At 35.3% G+C, this 18,879-nt stretch overlaps 1 pseudogene; it reads left to right on the top strand.

Moving 5' to 3' along the window:
• Positions 1 to 17,811: 17,811 nt before the first annotated feature.
• Positions 17,812 to 18,436, top strand: LOC100617007 (DNA-directed RNA polymerases I, II, and III subunit RPABC1-like; annotated as a pseudogene).
• Positions 18,437 to 18,879: the final 443 nt, after the last annotated feature.

Below are 18,879 nucleotides of genomic sequence, written 5' to 3'. Positions count from 1 at the left end.
AGTCAGCAAGACTATAGCAAGGAGTAAAGAGCGAGCCAAGAGAAAAACACACAATCCCACTCCACATCTGCTGTTCGAGATTCTGAACCTGAGCTCAAGCCAAAATTCTGACTCTAAGTCCCTGCCTGGGCAAATAGAGGTCCAAGCCAATGCATATCCCTTAAGGATTAAAGCCTGTGGTGAAGTCAAGAATCCCAGCCAAGTTCAGTCTGTGCTGAATTGAGCTGATCTGTGTGGGCCCAGAGGGAAACCAGGAGTCCCAATCTGGTCCTGTGGTGAGAACATAGGTCCTAGTAGGTCCTAGTCTGGGGTAGTTGATTGATCCAAGAGAGGATTCTGAAACTCTTTGCCAGGGGCTCAGGGCAGAACTTCAGGAAAGGGCAATCAAACATGTGCATAACTGGATCAAGTACATACACAGTGAGACCAAAAACTTGTGCTGAAGCCTGGGATTAGAATTTGAGCAACCCTTGAATTGATCAAGTTCAGGGTGAGATAAAAAGTTTATGCACAAGTTTGAAGTAAGACTGAAAGCTATCAGAATCTCAAGAATTAACTGAATTCTCATTGGAAGGAGGTCCTCAGAACTCCCAGGCCTCAGGCCATCATGCTATCTCCAAAGAACTAAAACACATAGAAACTGAGAAAATAAGCTAAGGGTAGGATAAAGGAAGGATCAAAGTTTAAGAGGGTACCCTAATCTCCCAAATAATAGAGCCTACCTATAAGAAGGTAGGAAAAATGAGCAAACACCCACAAAAAAATCTAAATCTAAAGAATTTGTATGGAGACAAAGAGCAAGGTACAGACACAAAAGGGGACAGTGAAAGGAAAGCAAACACATGCAAAGTCCAAAAGAAAAATATGGATTGGACAAAGATTCTGGAAGAGCATGAAAAAAACCCCTTCAAAAACCAAGTAAGAGAGGCAAAGGAAATGTGAAGAATAGAAATTGGAAGAAATGAAAAAGGAAACTCAAAAGCTGATGGAGGAATATAAAATCTTAAAAATTAGAATTGAGCAGCTAGGAATGAATGATTTCAAGAGAAATCAAGAAACAAAACAAATTTTTTAAAGAATGAAAAAGAGAAGAAAACATGAAGTTGCCTATTTAAAAAAACAAAACAAAACAAAACAAAATAATCTTCAAAATAGATCCAGGAGAAACAATGTCAGAATTATTGGACTGCTTGAAAGCCATGATAAAAAAAAAAAAAAGCTTGGATGTCACAATATAAAAAATCATCAAAGAAAACTCTGAAGATATCCTTGAACAAGAAAATAAAATTGAAATTAATAGAATTCACAGATCACCTCCAGAAATAAATTCTCAAATGACAACTTCCAGGAATATAATAGCTGAATTCAAGTGACTAAGATTCAAGATAAGGAGAAACTCTTCAAGCAGCTAGGGAAGAAAAGTCAAATATAATTACAATCAAGATCCAACAGGACGAATCCTGCATTAAAGAATCATAAGTCATTAATATGATATTCAGAAAAGAGAAACATCTTGGTTTACAACCCAAAGTCACCTAACAAGAATAACTGGGTATATTATTTCATGGGGAAAAAATGGATATCCAATAAGATAGAAAATTTCCAACAGTTTTTTATCAAATAGTGGATTTTTGTCCCAAAAGCTTGGATCTTTGACTTAATCATATACTCTCTTGCTGAGGTCACTTACCCTGAGTCTATTCCACTGATCCTCCTTTCTGTCTCTTACCCAGTACCAAATAATTTTGATGAATACTGCTTTATAATATAGTTTGAGATATGGGACTGCAAGGCCCTCTTTCTTTATATTTTTTTCTCCATTATTTCCCTGGATATCCTTGATCCTTTGTTCTTCTTTTGTTATGTTTTTTTTTTATAGTAAAAAAAATTTTTTTTGGAAGTTCAATATACTGTTATATACTGTTTATTATTTTTAGGAACGACCTTTCTATTCCTATGCTTTCTAGTGTTTTTAATAGGAATGGGTGTTGTATTTGATCAAAGGCTTTGTCTGTATCTATTGAAATAATCATGTGATTTTTGTTGGTTTGCTTGTTGATATGGTTAATTATGTGGATGGTTTTCCTAATATTGAACCAGCCCTACATCCTGTAAAATTGAGATTTGAACTCTGGACTTCAATCCCCACAAGCACTTGTTCCACTTCCCCAAAATGCTTTGTAATCCCGGAATTCTAGGGTGGGCGAGATCGAGAAGGTATTTAAGCTGATTATAAAGGCTTTTGAGCTCTTTTTTTGGACTTCCGTTTTGGAGCAGACATGGTTCTTTCCATAATGTAGGTGAGGTCTTGTGTAGGTCTCTGGCCTAGGCACATTTTCCTTAACCTGTATTTTCTTTAATCCTTAATCCTTAATAAACCTCTAAAAATATAATACTCCTTGCAGAGAGAAACTAATTTCTACCTGCCTCAGTCTGCCCTAAATTTTAATCTTAACAATCCTTGGTATAAATCCTACTTGATCATGGTGAATGACCCTTCTGATCACTTGCTGGAGACTTTTTGCTAGTATCCTATTTAAGATTTTTGCATCTATATTCATTAGGGAGATTGGTCTATAATTTTCTTTCTCTGTTTTTGATCTGCATGTCTTTGGAATCAGAACCATGTTTGTGTCATAAGAGGAATTTGGTAGAACTCCCTCTTTGCTTATTCTGTCAAATAGTTTGTATAGTATTGGGATTAGCTGTTCTTTGAATGTTTGATATAATTCACTTGTGAATCCATCAGGCACTGGGGATTTTTTCTTTGGGGTTTTTTTGATGGCCTGTTGAATTTTATTTTCTGATATGGGATTATTTAAGAATTATATTTCTATTAAGCAACTGGAAGATAGTGAGCATGCCCAAAAGATGGAAAGCTTCTGGAAAGAAAAATGGGAGAAAGAGATCAGCAGTCTGATAGACAAGACTTCACAATTGGAGAAAGAGGTGGGAACATCTAATAGAAGGGCTGACAAAGCGGAAAAACAAAACCAGTCACTAATGATCAGAATTAAGCAAGTGGAAGACAGTGAGCATGCAAAACAGCAAGAATTAATAAAGCAAAGCCAAAAAATTAATGAATTAGAAGAAAACATAAAATATCTTACTGAAAAGGTCAGAGACCAGGAAAACAGAGGAAGAAGAGAAAATGTGAGAATTATTGGTCTGCCCAAAAAAACAGAGATGAACACAAATGTTCTGGAGCAACGGTGCAAAATTGAAATAGAAAGGGTTCATAGAACACCCTCTATACTAAATCCCCAAAAGACAACCCTCAGGAATTTAATCGCCAAATTCAAGAGCTTCCAAGAAAAGGAGAAAATCCTACAAGAAGCCAAGAAGAGGAGCTTCAGATATACGGGGGCTCCCATAAGGATCACACATGACTTAGTGACTAACACACTAAGAGACCACAAAGCATGGAACACAAAATTTAGAAAGGCAAGAGAGGTGGGTCTCCAACCAAGAATCAACTACCCAGCAAAACTGACTAAAAAGTAAAAGTATGGGTATTCAACAAAATAGAAGATTTCCAAGCATTTGCTAAGAAAAGACCAGAACTTAGTGGAAAAATTTTATATCTAATCACAGAAAACAAGAGAAACATGAAAAGGTAAAAATGAAAGAAAGGGAAAAGGAGATAAATCTTATCTTTTTCTTTAAGTCAAACTTTCTTCTATAAGGACTACATTTACATCAAATTATATATATATATATATTAATATGTGTGGAAAATGAATTGTGTAACTCTCAAAAATTGTATGTATCATAAGAGTAATTAGAAGAATCATGCATAGGGAAAGATTGGGGCATCAAGAAGATTTGGTGAAAGGGGAGCAAAGAAAGGAAAAGGAAAGGAGGAAATCATCGACAATACTAAGTCTTACTTCAAGAAATGGGGGGGGCAAATAGAATAATCGTTTCCATACAAAGATACACATGGGAAGGGGAGGGGAAGATCTCTCATATGAGAAGGAGAGGAAGAGAGCTTAAAGTGGAATTACCTACACCTTACTCTCAGTGAAATCAACTCTGAGAGGGAAGAACATCTAGATCCAGTGGGATCCTGAATTCTATCTTATCCAACAGGGTAAGAAAGAAAGGGAAATTAAGGATGGGGAGGGGGAGGGAATACAAAAGGGTGGGAAGGAGAGGGGGGAGGGGAAGGAAGCATAAAAACGGAGGGGCTAGAAAGGGAAGCATAGCAAGGGATGGGATTAGCGGGACTGACCTAAAGTAAATCACTGGTTCAAAAGGATATAGCAAAAGAAGAAAGGTCAAAACAAGGGGAAGATATTAAAATGCCAGGGAATCCACAAGTGACAATCATAACTTTTAACGTGAATGGGATGAACACACCCATAAAACGTAGAAAAAGAGCAGATTGGATTAGAACCCAAAACCATACCATATGTTGTCTTCAAGAAACACATATGAGGCAGGTTGATACTCACAAGGTTAGAATTAAAGGATGGAGTAAGACATTTTGGGCCTCAACTGTTAGAAAGAAGGCAGGAGTTGCAATCATATCTGACAAAGCCAAAGCAAAAATAGACCTGATCAAAAGGGATAGGGAAGGTAAATATGTTCTGTTAAAAGGGAGTATAGACAATGAGGAAATATCACTAATCAACGTGTATGCACCAAATGGAATAGCAACCAAATTTCTAATGGAGAAACTAGGAGAATTGAAGGAGGAAATAGACATTAAAACCATATTAGTGGGAGACTTGAACCAACCACTATCAAATTTAGATAAATCAAACCGAAAAATAAATAAGAAAGAGGTAAAAGAGGTGAATGAAATCTTAGAAAAATTAGAGTTAATAGACATATGGAGAAAAATAAATAAGGACAAAAAGGAATATACCTTCTTCTCAGGACCACATGGCGCATTCACAAAAATAGACCATACAATAGGTCACAGAAACATGGCACTCAAAAGCAAAAAAGCAGAAATAATAAAGGCAACCTTTTCAGATCATAAAGCAATAAAACTATTGATCAGTACGGGTACATGGAGAGCCAAATCAAAAATTAATTGGAAATTAAATAATATGATACTCCAAAATCAGTTAGTTAGAGAAGAAATTATAGAAACAATTAATAATTTCATTGAGGAAAATGACAAAGGTGAGACATCCTTTCAAACCTTATGGGATGCAGCCAAGGCAGTACTTAAAGGAAAATTCATATCCCTGAGTGCATATATTAACAAATTAGGGAGGGTAGAGATCAATGAATTAGAAATGCAAATCAAAAAACTTGAAATTGAACAAATTAAAACCCCGCAGTAGAAAACCAAACTAGAGATCCTAAAAATTAAGGGAGGAATTAATAAAATTGAAAGTGATAAAACTATTGCACTAATAAACAGGACTATAAGCTGGTACTTTGAAAAAACAGACAAAATAGACAAAGTATTGGTGAATCTAATTAAAAAAAGGAAAGAAGAAAGGCAAATTAACAGCATCAAGAATGAAAAAGGGGACCTCACCTCCAATGAACAGGAAATTAAGGCAATAATTAAAAACTATTTTGCCCAACTATATGGCAATAAATATACCAACCTAGGGAATATGGATGAATATTTACAAAAATATAAATTGCCTAGACTAACAGAAGAAGAAATAAATTTCGTAAATAATCCCTTATCAGAAAAAGAAATCCAACAGACAATCAAAGAACTTCCTAAGAAAAAATTCCCAGGGACTGATGGATTCACCAGTGAATTCTATCAAACATTTAAAGAACAGCTAACCCCAAAACTATACAAACTATTTGACATAATAAGCAAAGAGGGAGTTCTTCCAAATCCCTTTAATGACACAAACATGGTTCTGATCCCAAAGCCGAGCAGGCCAAAAACAGAGAAAGAATATTATAGACTAATCTCCCTAATGAATATAGATGCAAAAATCTTAAATAGGATACTAGCAAAAAGACTCCAGCAAGTGATCAGAAGAGTCATTCACCATGATCAAGTAGGATTTATACCAGGGATACAGGGCTGGTTCAATATTAGGAAAATCATCCACATAATTGACCACATCAACAAGCAAACCAACAAAAATCACATGATTATTTCAATAGACGCAGACAAAGCCTTTGATCAAATACAACACCCATTCCTATTAAAAACACTAGAAAGCATAGGAATAGAAAGGTTGTTCCTAAAAATAATAAACAGTATATATCTAAAACCATCAACTAATATCATCTGCAATGGGGATAAACTAGTTGCATTCCCAGTAAGATCAGGAGTGAAACAAGGATGCCCATTATCACCTCTATTATTTGACATTGTATTAGAAACACTAGCAGTAGCAATTAGAGAAGAAAAAGAAATTGAAGGCATTAAAATAGGCAAGGAGGAGACCAAGTTATCAGTCTTTGCAGATGACATGATGGTCTACTTAAAGAATCCTAGAGATTCAAGCAAAAAGCTCATTGAAATAATCAACAACTTTAGCAAAGTTGCAGGATACAAAATAAACCCACATAAGTCATCAGCATTTCTATATAATTCCAACACAGCTCAGCAGCAAGAAGTAGAAAGAGAAATCCCATTCAAAATCACCTTAGACAAAATAAAATACTTAGCAATCTATCTCCCAAAACAAACACAGGAACTATATAAACACAACTACAAAACACTCTCCACACAACTAAAAATAGACTTGAACAATTGGAAAAATATTAACTGCTCCTGGTTAGGATGAGCCAATATAATAAAAATGTCCATCCTACCCAAACTTATTTATCTAGTTAGTGCCATACCCATTGAACTTCCAATTTTTTTTTACTTATTTAGAAAAAACCATAACAAAGTTCACTTGGAAGAACAAAGAATCAAGGATATCCAGGGAAACAGTGAAAAAAAATATAAAGGAAGGGGGCCTTGTAGTCCCAGATCTCAGAGTATATTATAAAGCAGTGGTCATCAAAACAATTTGGTACTGGGTAAGAGACAGAAAGGAGGATCAGTGGAATAGACTCGAGTCAAGTGACCTCAGCAGGACAGTATACGACAAACCCAGAGAACCCAGCTTTTGGGACAAAAATACACTATTTCATAAAAAGTGCTGGGAAATTTGGAGGACAGTGTGGGAAAGATTAGGTTTAGATCAACACCTCACACCCTACACCAAGATAAATTCAAAATGGGGGAATGACTTGAACATAAAGAAGGAAAGTGTAAGAAAATTAGTCGAACACAGAATAGTGTACATGTCAGACCTTTGGGAAAGGAAAGATTTTAAAACCAAGCAAGACATAGAAAGAGTCACAAATTGCAAAATAAATAATTTGGAATACAAATTGTACAAGAATATTCATAGCCGCACTCTTTGTGGTGGCCAAAAATTGGAAAACGAGGGGAATGCCCTTCAATTGGGGAATGGCTGAACAAATTGTGGTATATGTTGGTGATGGAATACTATTGTCCTAAAAGGAATAATAAAGTGGAGGAATTCCATGGAGTCTGGTACAACCTCCAGGAAGTGATGCAGAGCGAAAGGAGCAGAACCAGGAAATCATTATACACAGAGACTGATGCACTGTGGTACAATCGAGGGTAATGGACTTCTCCATTAGGGAAATGCAATGTCCCTGAATAATCTGCAGGGATCTAAAAAACACTAGCCACAAGCAGAGGATAAACTGTGAGAGTAAAAACGCCAAAGAAAAGCAACTGTTTGACTACAGGGGTGGAGGGGATATGACTGAGGAGAGACTCTAAATGAACACTATATGACCACAACAACACGGAAATGGGTTCGAATCAAGAACACATGTGATACCCAGTGGAATCATGAGCCGGTTATGAAAGGGGTTGGGGGGGGGAAGAAAATTATTTTAGTTTCCAATGAATAATTTTTGGAAATGACCAAATAAAATAATGTTTAAAAAAAAAGAATTATATTTCTTCTTTTGTTAGTCTAGGCAGTATATATTTTTGCAAATATTCATCCATATTGCCTATATTGGTGGTATAGTTATTGCCATATAATTGTCAAAGTAGTTTTTAATGATTTCCTTAATTTCCTCTTCATTGGAGGTGATGTCCCCCTTTTCATTTTTTATGCTGTTAATTTTCTTTTCTTCATTCCTATTTTTTAAGTAGATTGACCAGTACTTTATCCATTTTGTTTGTTTTTTCAAAGTACCAGCTTCTAGTCTTATTTATTAGTTCAGTAGTTCTATCACTTTTGATTTTATTAATTTCTAGTTTGGTTTTCTCTGAGGTTTTTTAATTTGTTCACTTTCAAGTTTTTTTATATGAATTTCATTTGATAAAAACTGCTGGGAAGATTGAAAGACTGTGTAGTAGAGATTAGATTTGGATCAACAACTCAAATTCAAAATGGGTGAATGACTTGCACATAAATAAGGAAAGTATAAGTAAATGAGGCAAACAGAGGATAGTATACATGTCAGACTTTTGGGAAGGGAAAGACTTTAAAACCAAGCAAGACTTAGAAAGAGTCACAAAATGTAAAGTAAATAATTTTGATTACATCAAAATAAAATAGATTTTGTACAAATAAAACCAAAGTAACCAAAGTCAGAAGGGAAGCAACAAATTTGGAAACAATCTTCATAAAAACTTCTGACAAAAGTTTAATTACTCAATTTTATAAAGAGCTAAATCAATTGTACAAAAAATCAAGCCATTCTCCAATTGATAAATGGGCAAGGGACAATGAATAGGCAGTTTTCAGATAAAGAAATCTAAACTATTAATAGGCACATGAAAAAGTGTTCTAAATCTGTTATAATCAGAGAGATGCAAATCAAAACAACTCTGAGGTATAACCTCACACTTAGCAGATTGGCTAACATGACAGCAAAGGAAAGGAATGAATGCTGGAGGGGATGTGGCAAAGTAGGGACATTAATTCACTGCTGGTGGAGTTGTGAACTGATCCAACCATTCTGGAGGGCAATTTGGAACTCTGCCCAAAGGGCAATAAAAGACTGTCTGCCCTTTGATCCAGCCATAGCACTGCTGGGTTTGTACCCCAAAGAGATAATAAGGAAAAAGATGTGTTCAAGAATATTCGTAGCTGAACTATTTGTGGTGGCCAAAAATTGGAAAATGAGGGATTGCCCTTCAATTGGGGAATGGCTGAACAAATTGTGGTATATTTTGGTGATGGAATACTATTGTGCTAAAAGAAATAATAAAGTGGAGGAATTCCATGGAGACTAGAACAACCTCCAGGAAGTGATGCAGAGCAAAAGTAGCAGAACCAGGAAATCATTATACACACAGATTGATACACTGTGTTACAATTGAATGTAATGGGCTTCTCAATTAGTGTCAATGCAATGTCCCCGAACAATCTGCAGGGATCTAGGAGAAAAAACACTATCCACAAGCAGAGGACAAACTGTGGGAGTAAAAACACCAAGGAAAAGCAACTTCTTAACTACAGGGGTTGAGGGGACATGTCTGAGTAGAGATTCTAAGTGAGCACTCTAATGCAAATACCCACAATATGGAAAAATAGTTTGAATCAAGAACACATGTAATACCCAGTGGAATTGCACATTGGCTATGGGATAGGTGGTGGGAGGGGAGTAGGAAAAGAAAATGATCTTTGTCTCCAATGAATAATGTTTGGAAATGACCAAATAAAATAACTTAAAAAAAAGAACAGAAAAAAAGAAAATTTCCAAGTATTTCTGAAGAATTAGTCAGACCTAAAAAAGAACAACAACAAAAAGAAGTCCAAACTTTGGAACCAAGAGAAGCCTACAAAGGCAAATAAGAATGAGAAAATTTAAGGGACTCTGTAAGGTCAAATTGTAAGTATCTCTAAATGGAAAGAAGATATATGAACTTCTCAAAAATTACTGTTAGTAATAAAGAGAATAGAAGGAATATACTTAGAAAAAGGGTGTGGATGTAATATGATTATGATGATATGATGTATATGATGATGAATAATATATGATGTGTATGTAATTGTGGATATGTATGATATGATATGTATGCATATGATATGATGTGATATATAAAATATCAAGAGATGAAAAAGAGGATTACAATGAGAGAAAAGGGAAGAGAGACAGAATGGGGTAAATTATAGAACAAAAAAAGCATGAAAAAGCATAAAGGAGAGAAGAGGATAAGGGTGGTGATGAGCAATGCTTAAACTTCATTCTCATAACTGACTCAGCGAGGGAAAAACAAATGTACTCATTGGGTTATAGATGTAGATATCTTACCCTATAGAAAAGGAGAAATGAGATAAGACAAAGTAAGGAGGAAGTAATTGGGTAATGGAGGAAGTGCAGGATGATAAAAAGCAAAAGACTGGAGAGAAGGAAAGGGGTAAAACGAAATAGAGAAAGATCAAAAGGGAAAAATAAGATGGAGGGCAATACATAGTTGGTAATCATAATTCTTAATGTGAATGGGGTGATTTCACCCATAAAAGAGAAGTGGAGAACAGAGTGGATTAAAAACCAGAATCCTACTATATGACATTTACAAAAACACATCTGAAGCAATATTACACACACAGATTAAAGATAAAATGCTAGAACAGAATTTATTATGCAACAGCTAAAGTAATAAAATTAGGAGTAGCAATCATGATATCAAACAAAGTTTAATTAAAATTGATCAGTTTAAAAGAGATAAAGAAAGAAATTACACCTTCTTAAAAGGTACTCTGAAAAATGAAGTAATATCAATACCAAACATTTATGCACCAAATGATAGAGCACCCAGATTGCTAAAGGAGAAAATAAAGAACCTTAAGGAGGAAACAGAATATAAAACCATACTAGTGGGGTACCTCAACCTTTGCCTTTCAACTTTATCAAATCATAATACATTAAAATATAATTACTAAGGGATCATGGAAAGGAAAATTTAAAATTATTTGGAAACTAAATAATCTAGTACTTTTAGCTTGTGGGACAAAAATATATCATAGAACCAATTAGTGATTTCATTGAAGAGAATGACAATGAGGAGAAACCATATCAAAATCTATGGAATACAGCCAAAGCAGTAGTCAGGGTAAAATTTATATCCCTAAGTGCCTATATCAAAAAAAAGAGAGAGAGAGAGAGAGAGAGAGAGAGAGAGAGAGAGAGAGAGAGAGAGGGAGGAGATGAATAAATTGAGCTTGCAATGTAAAAGTAGAAAAAATAACAATTTGAAGATCCCCAGAAAAAACAAAAATGTAAATCCTAAAAATTAAGAAAGAAATTAATAAAATTGAAATTAAAAGAACCATTGAATGAATAAATAAGACTAGATTCTGGTACATTAAAAAAACAAATAAAATATATAGTACTGGCAAATCAAATTTAAAAAAAAAGAAGAAAATCAAATTTAAAGTATCAAAATTGAAAAGGATGCTCTAATCTCTAATAAAGAGAAAATTATGACAATTATCAAGAACTATTTTACCCAATTATATGGCAATAAATATGTCAATTTAGGTGAAATGAGCAAATATTTTTCAAAAAATAATATGCCTAGATGAATAAAAGAGGAAATAGAATACCAAAATAACCCTATCTCAGAAAGAGAATTTGAACAAGTCATCAAAGAACTCCCATAGAAAAAATATACTATTTGCTCACCTAAATATAATAGGATGAGTAGTATATAACCCATGGCCTCAAATATATATATATATATATATATATATATATATATATATATATATATATATATATATATATACACAAATAAGCAAAGTTCAGTGGAACTAAACTAAACTAATAAAGAAGATTTAGAAGTCCTAATGAACAGACATGAATTTTAACTCAATTGCATTACTGAGACTGAGTGGGATAAAATACATTACTAACTTATGGATATGAAAAGATATCTCATTCAAAAGGATATGTTAGGTAAAATGGGGTAACATATTGGATATGAAGAATTTATACTTATGGAAAGAAATCCAGGAACTAGATGTGGGAATCATGATGAAGAATATTTGAGTCAAGGTCAAAGGACAGAAAACTAGAAGTGATGTCATGATTGGAGTATATTGGAGTCATACACTCTGAACAGAAATGGAACTATATGACAAATTTTGGAAATAGTATATATGCCAGTCACAGAGATGTATTAGATTAAAGATTGTGGACTTCTATTATCCAGACATCTAAAGGAGCTTTCTCTGTAGCAAAAGCAGAGTAACTAATAATGAATTGCATACCTAGAGATAAAATAGTGGAGTGAAGGATGTTCTGCTTACTGAATTCTTCACACATGCACACACACACATATTCATTCACTCAAATAAATCTCCTCAAAATATTGGAAAGCAGGAGGAACAAAATATTGGAAAGCAGGAGGACCATAACTCATTAGGTTAAGAAGAGAGAGTGGTTGTGGGAGTGTTTCATCCATGGGAATTGGCAGAACTCAGACCAGTTATCACATTTTCATGTGATCTGAGGCAGTTAAGCTGCATAGAACCTGAGGCAGCAATGTGGCCAAATAGAGTCCATATCAGCCACTCAATAGCAAGCCCACAGGTTCACATCCTCAACAGACACTCTGTTGAAAACAAAGGTATATGGACCTATGTCATGTATTAGGGAAGAATATTCTACAAGTTTTTAATACTGTTTCCTCTATCCCAGCAGCAGAGAAGAACCTCAATAGATAGAAAAGCACTAGAAAAAAATAAATGAATAAATGAGCAAAAGATGAAGAAAAACCTGACCTTAGAATCTTACTTTAGGGATATGGAAGATCAAAATGTGAATTCAAAGGAGAATAACAATGCTAAAAAATAAACTGTAAGGATGGGGGCAGGGAAGATTTGGAATCTGAGAGGAGAACTGAGACAGACCAATAGCATTTGGGGAGTAAGGGCTGCTGGGAAGAAAAAAAATGGTTCTGAGAGGGCTCTGAGGAGCCTTGGGAGTTCTGACCTGGGACTTGGACCTGTCAGGACCATTTTTTGAGGGGCTGAGGAATCACCGAAGCCACCTGAGAAGATTCTGCTTCTTCCTTCAAGCTTATTGGTGATCTCCCTTTTAACATACATCTCCTACCTCCCTCCTGAAGTAAAAGAAAAAAAACTGAAGAAAAGACATCTCAGACCCCTAAGGTGGAAGGGTGTGGGGGGCTATGAACTCTCAGAAGGAGAGCATAGCTCCCTTGTCCTTCCCTGCATTCCTGAACTTATTTCTTCATAATTCTCTTAGGTCAAATAGATAGATAAGTTAAATGAGGGATTACTTTAGCTGGGAAGGAATGGAGATGTCTAACTGAGTAATATTACATGTCTTTCAGATTAAGGACCATGAGGTCCACATGTAGGTCACAGAGTCACCTATTCTCTCTTATCCATTTTGCCTAAAATCCAATATTAAACCTTCAACTTGTAGTCAGATATTTGTCAAACCTCTCAATACAAGTTAAAGGGCATATTTCAAGAACTAGGGTCAGATCTCTATAAGAGTACCTGAGGCCATTCCTCTAGGGCAAGGCCCCTTGATGGGACCTACCTCTAGATCCTCTCTGAGTGAAAGGAATTGAAGTCATCCATTAGTGTAGCTGACAGGGGAGCTTGTCATCAATCCCTGTGAACCATTTGTTCTGGGGATACAGTGTGGTAACTGGCAACCTGTTTTCACAGGGGAGAGGGAGAGAGATAGCTGCTATTCCTACTCTATCTTAGGCTCTTCCCTCCCCCCTCACACTGTTCCTGTTACTGTATCCCTTACCACACTTTCACCATTGTCAGTGAAGGTTAATCTTTATTAACAACATCAAGAAATATGCATTTTTACAAAACACATGAGAACTCAAAGGAACATGTGAAAGGATGTTGGGCCTCAAAGAACACATATAAGCACTTGAAAATTAGTTAAAAATTCAAGTACTTGGAGTTATTGTATATTAATTTTAGTATTACATTTTTGACTAGCCACAAAGAGATAGAATCCTTGGATTATTATTTTTAAGAAAGCCTTTGACAAAAGAATAGGAAGTAGATAAATTTTGCAAAGCCACATTTTTGCTCCTACTGCTTCTACTGCTACTGCCTCCAAGATTTGACCAGACATTACCTGGTGTTCCTTGCTGTTTTTGCTGTCCATGAGCTACTGTAGTCCATGCCCAATTGCCTGAAACTTTGGGAGTTGTTTAGAAGCACTTTTGTCTTTTTCTGTGTGGAGTGTGAAATATAAATCCCCTCCCTTCCTGCCACCCCCCAAAATGGGTCTTAAGCCTGTGCTAGATACTTTTCAGCAGGGGAACACAGCATGGAGCAGAAAATACATGCTATCTACTCCAACCCCAGCCTGGCTAATCCAGGAGGGCTTCCATGATGTGGGGTGTGTGGATTGAGGTATCACAGGGCCATTGGTTTTACCCCTGTCGGGGAGAAGGGATGGAACTCTTCTCCCAAATATTCCTTGTGAGGCTTTTACTCCTATGCAGCGTATACCAGGGTGGTGCCCCCAATGAACAGGTAGTAGAGATTGCAAGCATGGCCCAGTTTCCTGCCTATATCGAACAGCTCCTGTTTCTAGAGAGCCTTACTGAGCTCATGCAACTTACAGCTCCAGGATATCTTTTCTTACTACAGTTCATGGGTTTACTGATTGGATACCTTGCAGTTGATAGCTTCAGTAATTCTGAGATTTAAAGGGGAGATTCATCTCCCTATGCCCCCTTGTCATTTTGGCCTGTTCAATTTCTGCAACACATACAATATAGAATTTGTCCACACTGTGCTCAGTGTGGGTATGGGTAACCCCAGAGGTTGACTAAAGGAATATTAATGGATGATGATACTGGGGAGGGGAAGGAAACTTAAGGAGTTATGGAGGTGAATTTTAAGCTTTTTCAGAATCCATTGTTTTATTGACATTAATTCTTCCAGTGTTGTTCTCCTCCAAATCATGAAAAAGTCTTTTGGAATTGAAGAAAAGGACTCTTGAATTCAACATCCATATCTTGTCATGCTTATTATATTTGCTGAGTATTTGCTTTAAAATTCAATTTTTTTAAGTTCACATATTAATTTATTCTATACTATTCTGTTACCCTGAATCATATTCTGTTACTCTGTTTTAGATATTAGTTATCTATGCTGTTTCACTGTCTTTATTTGTACCTTCCTTGAGTAATGCTTGAATTAGAGACAATATCATTATGAAATTCCATGAACTAGTTGGACAAAACTTCTATTCCTAACCTTTAGAGAATTTGATGTGCTTTTTTGTGAATTTTGTGAATTTTGGTATATCTTGAATTTGCATTACTTCTTATACTACTGTTACTCAGTGAAAATCTTTTGCACTCACACTGTGGATCATGGTCAAGTTAAAAAGGAATTTTATCTCATTTTGGGGTGAGAAACATTTGGATCCTGGTGGGATTGATGAAATTCTCCACAAAAACATAGGACTTGTACTTGTTTTGGTTTTGAGGTTGAGGCTGTTTTACATATGTCAGATGCAGGTCATCTGACATGCCACATTCTACCAAGTATCAAAGTTTGGCTACAATTCTGGTTCCGCTATCCTTGAAAGAAAATATTAAATCAGACCAGGGAATGCTATTTCCCATTTGTTACTAAAATCAAGTGCCTTTTCTTTCTTTCATATTGCGGTAAATTTTCTGTAGTCCTGGCTGCTGATTGGATAAGTGCACAGTTGCTACTATAAGCTTGTAGGACATAAATTTCTTTACCTGAGCCTTGATTCAAGGATCTGTTATAAGTTTATTTTTCCTTATTTAGAACTTTTACACATGAGATCTTGATGTTTTAGATTTCATCCAGAAGTTATTTTCTCTCTTTTATTTGTATTTGTTGATGCTTTTGATTTTTCTTTTGACAATTGATTCATATACGTTATAACTCAGTCATGTATCCCTGAGTGATCCCTGAGTTTGTCAACAGCTTCCTCGGGGGGGGGGGGGGGGTTGTATTATTATCCTATAATGCAAAGTTTAAATTCTTTTGAGAGTAATTTTAGGATAAGAAATTTGCTACCTTTCCAAATTCAGAAAGTGAACTGTTTGACACAATGAAGATGGCTGCTGAAACCACACACTGCACAAAAGGAGTCAGAGTGAAATTTGGGATATAGTGAATTTGAATTGTGGGGGATTGAACAAATTTATTTTAAATGTATACTCTTATGCCAAAGGGGACTGCCCCCAAATTGGTTTTTTGTCAATGTAGCAATCATTGGTTTTGTTTTTTTTCTCTTTTATTTCCCTCTTATCCCCAAATTATTATAATTTCCCTTTAGAAACTGTAATATTGTATATACTTTTAGTTAAAGATCTTTAGAATTATAAGTTGCTTATGTTTAAATGATCCATTGGGGAAACTAATCTCCCAAAAGACCATAAGGGAATTGTGTAATTAGAATTTTGTAACCTTGAACTATATTTCCCAGCATTCCTCTTTTGTCCTCATGTTGTGTCCTTAGGTTTTGTAGATAAATGTTTCTGTAACACCTCTCTCTCTCTCTTGCTCTTTTCTCGCTTTCATGGCCCAGGAAACTACTCTTTAAACAGGCTATTTTATTACTTTAATTCAAGTGATTATTAATAAATGTTATGAAATATAATGCTTGGAGTTATCATATATTAATTTTTAATCTTACACAACTCTTTAAGGAGTACAATTGACCAAATTGAAAAGGAAATACAAAAATGCAAGGAAAAAAATAACTTCCCAAAAAATAGGATTAGGGAAACAGAAACTATTGAATCCATAAGCCATCAGAAAACAATAAAACAAAAACAAAAGAATGAAATAAATAGAAGAAAATTAGAAATATCATATTTGATAAAAACAAAACAAAAAAATCACAAATGACCTGGAAAACTGTTCTAGGATAGATACTTGAAGAATCATCAAAATACTTGAAAGCTAAAATAAAAAAGAATATGGACATCATATTATTAAAAAATCAGGAAAATCTGCTCTGATATCCTCAAACAAGAGAGGAAAATAGGAATTCTAAAATTCACTAATAAACTCCTTGAAGAGATTCCATAATAAAATACAACAGAAGCATTATAGCCAAATTCCAGAACTTCCAGACCAAGGAAACATACTTCAAGCAGACAGAAGGGAACAATATAAATGCCATGAGCCACAGTCATGATTACATTGAACCTAGCAGTTTCTACATTAAAGGACCAAAAGGCAGGTGATGTGATACTCTGAAAGACAAAACTACAATAGTTGTAGGACTACAACCAAGAATTATATACTCAGTAAAAATGAGCAAAATCCTCCCTTGAGGAAGGCGGGGGGAGAACCTTTATAAGATAGAGGAGAATCAGATTTACTTCATTAGAAAAGCAGAGATTAGAATATAATTTGTTGAGTAAATTCAATATTCAAGAGAATGATAAAAAGTTAAGAGTGAAATCTTAATGGTTTCAATAAGGTTGAATTAAAAATATTCATAACTGGGAAGGTGATAGTTGAGATACCTAAGATATCTATGATGCATTATATACTTAAGGTTCTTAAAATAATCAATATATCTAAAAAAAACTTAAGATTCATAAGAACTTTTTCACTTGTAAGGCAATGGGTAGTATATGTAGAAAGAGTTGAATAAGATGTACTAATATTTAAAAAAATCAAGGGAAGAGAAAGAGGAACACAGAGAAAAAAGAAAAGAAGAGAGAGAAGTGGATAAGCTATTTCTCATGAAGAGATAGATAAAAAATTCAATATGGGAAGGAAAATATGGGGCAGTTGAAGGCAATATTTGAGCCTTACAGGTTCAGTGACAACTTGAGAACAATTAGCTTCTTCTGACTTCTGACATGATATGGATGATGAAGAGGAGACTAATTGGCTATGAAAGATCTGCAAGACCTTCATGTAGTTATGTCATAATCAAGGCTACTTGGTGACCCAAGATGAATTAGATTACATTTTTGGAAGAGTTCAAAGTTCAATTTGGGGATAAACCCAATAATGGTTGGCCTTGACACAGTGATCTTACCATATTGAAGGTTCACAATTATGATTTCTTCCCTGAGGAGTCAAAGGTTGGTCTAAAGACAACAAATGTACTATTAGTGGATTAAGGAGAAGAATATCACCAGGGCCCTCCTCATGATGTAACAGGACATGATACCCTCTACTAAGCAGTCATTGATTAATATGGCTCCCAAGTATACTTTGGAGTAGTTTCTATAGCAGGACCTCCTCATTAGCATCATGGAACATGAGCTGCTATGACAAAAGAGGAAGTCACCAAGATAATGGCTCAACATAAGCTTCAAGAAAACCAGTTGCCCAGATTTAAGGCAGGAGATCCTATAGGATATTACTTTGTACAAAAACAAGAGCAATTAGTGAAGATCAAAAGATCCAGTAATACTACAGACAGTTATATCACCCCAAGAAGATCCCTGGAGCCATGTCACCCACACCTGGGAAAGGACTGACTTTCATGGCACTATAGTGCCATGTGTGCTACCTAACCTGGTGAAGAAAGCATGGGTTTTCCCTCCTGTGTTCAACAGATCAGAAACTGGAGAAAGCAAATGGTTTAGCACCTTTTTTGAATGGGTTAGCAGTATGCAAAGAATAATGGTAAAAAAAATAAAATTTATGAAGTGGATCATATCTTGGTCTCAAACACCCTTTGCAGAACTGCCCCAAATCTGGCTAATAACTGGCTCTAATCAAAATGCCTAACCCCATGTCTCTAAGATAAGTGACAAAAACTCATCTTTGATCTTTTCTAACATTTCCCTTTATGCACTAATTCCTTTGTTCCCCTGGATAAGCAGCTGTCTTGTCTGATTCTGCCATAGGCTTTACCTCATACCTGGAGCCCCTTCCTTAATATTTGCCCACTGAAATTACTCTTATTCATTCTTAGCTT

This window comes from Monodelphis domestica, chromosome 8 (genome assembly GCF_027887165.1).
Source record: "Monodelphis domestica isolate mMonDom1 chromosome 8, mMonDom1.pri, whole genome shotgun sequence".
Classification (NCBI taxonomy): Eukaryota; Metazoa; Chordata; class Mammalia; order Didelphimorphia; family Didelphidae; genus Monodelphis; species Monodelphis domestica.
Note: the sequence above shows the minus strand (reverse complement) of the source record. Positions and strands in the feature narration are given on the sequence as shown.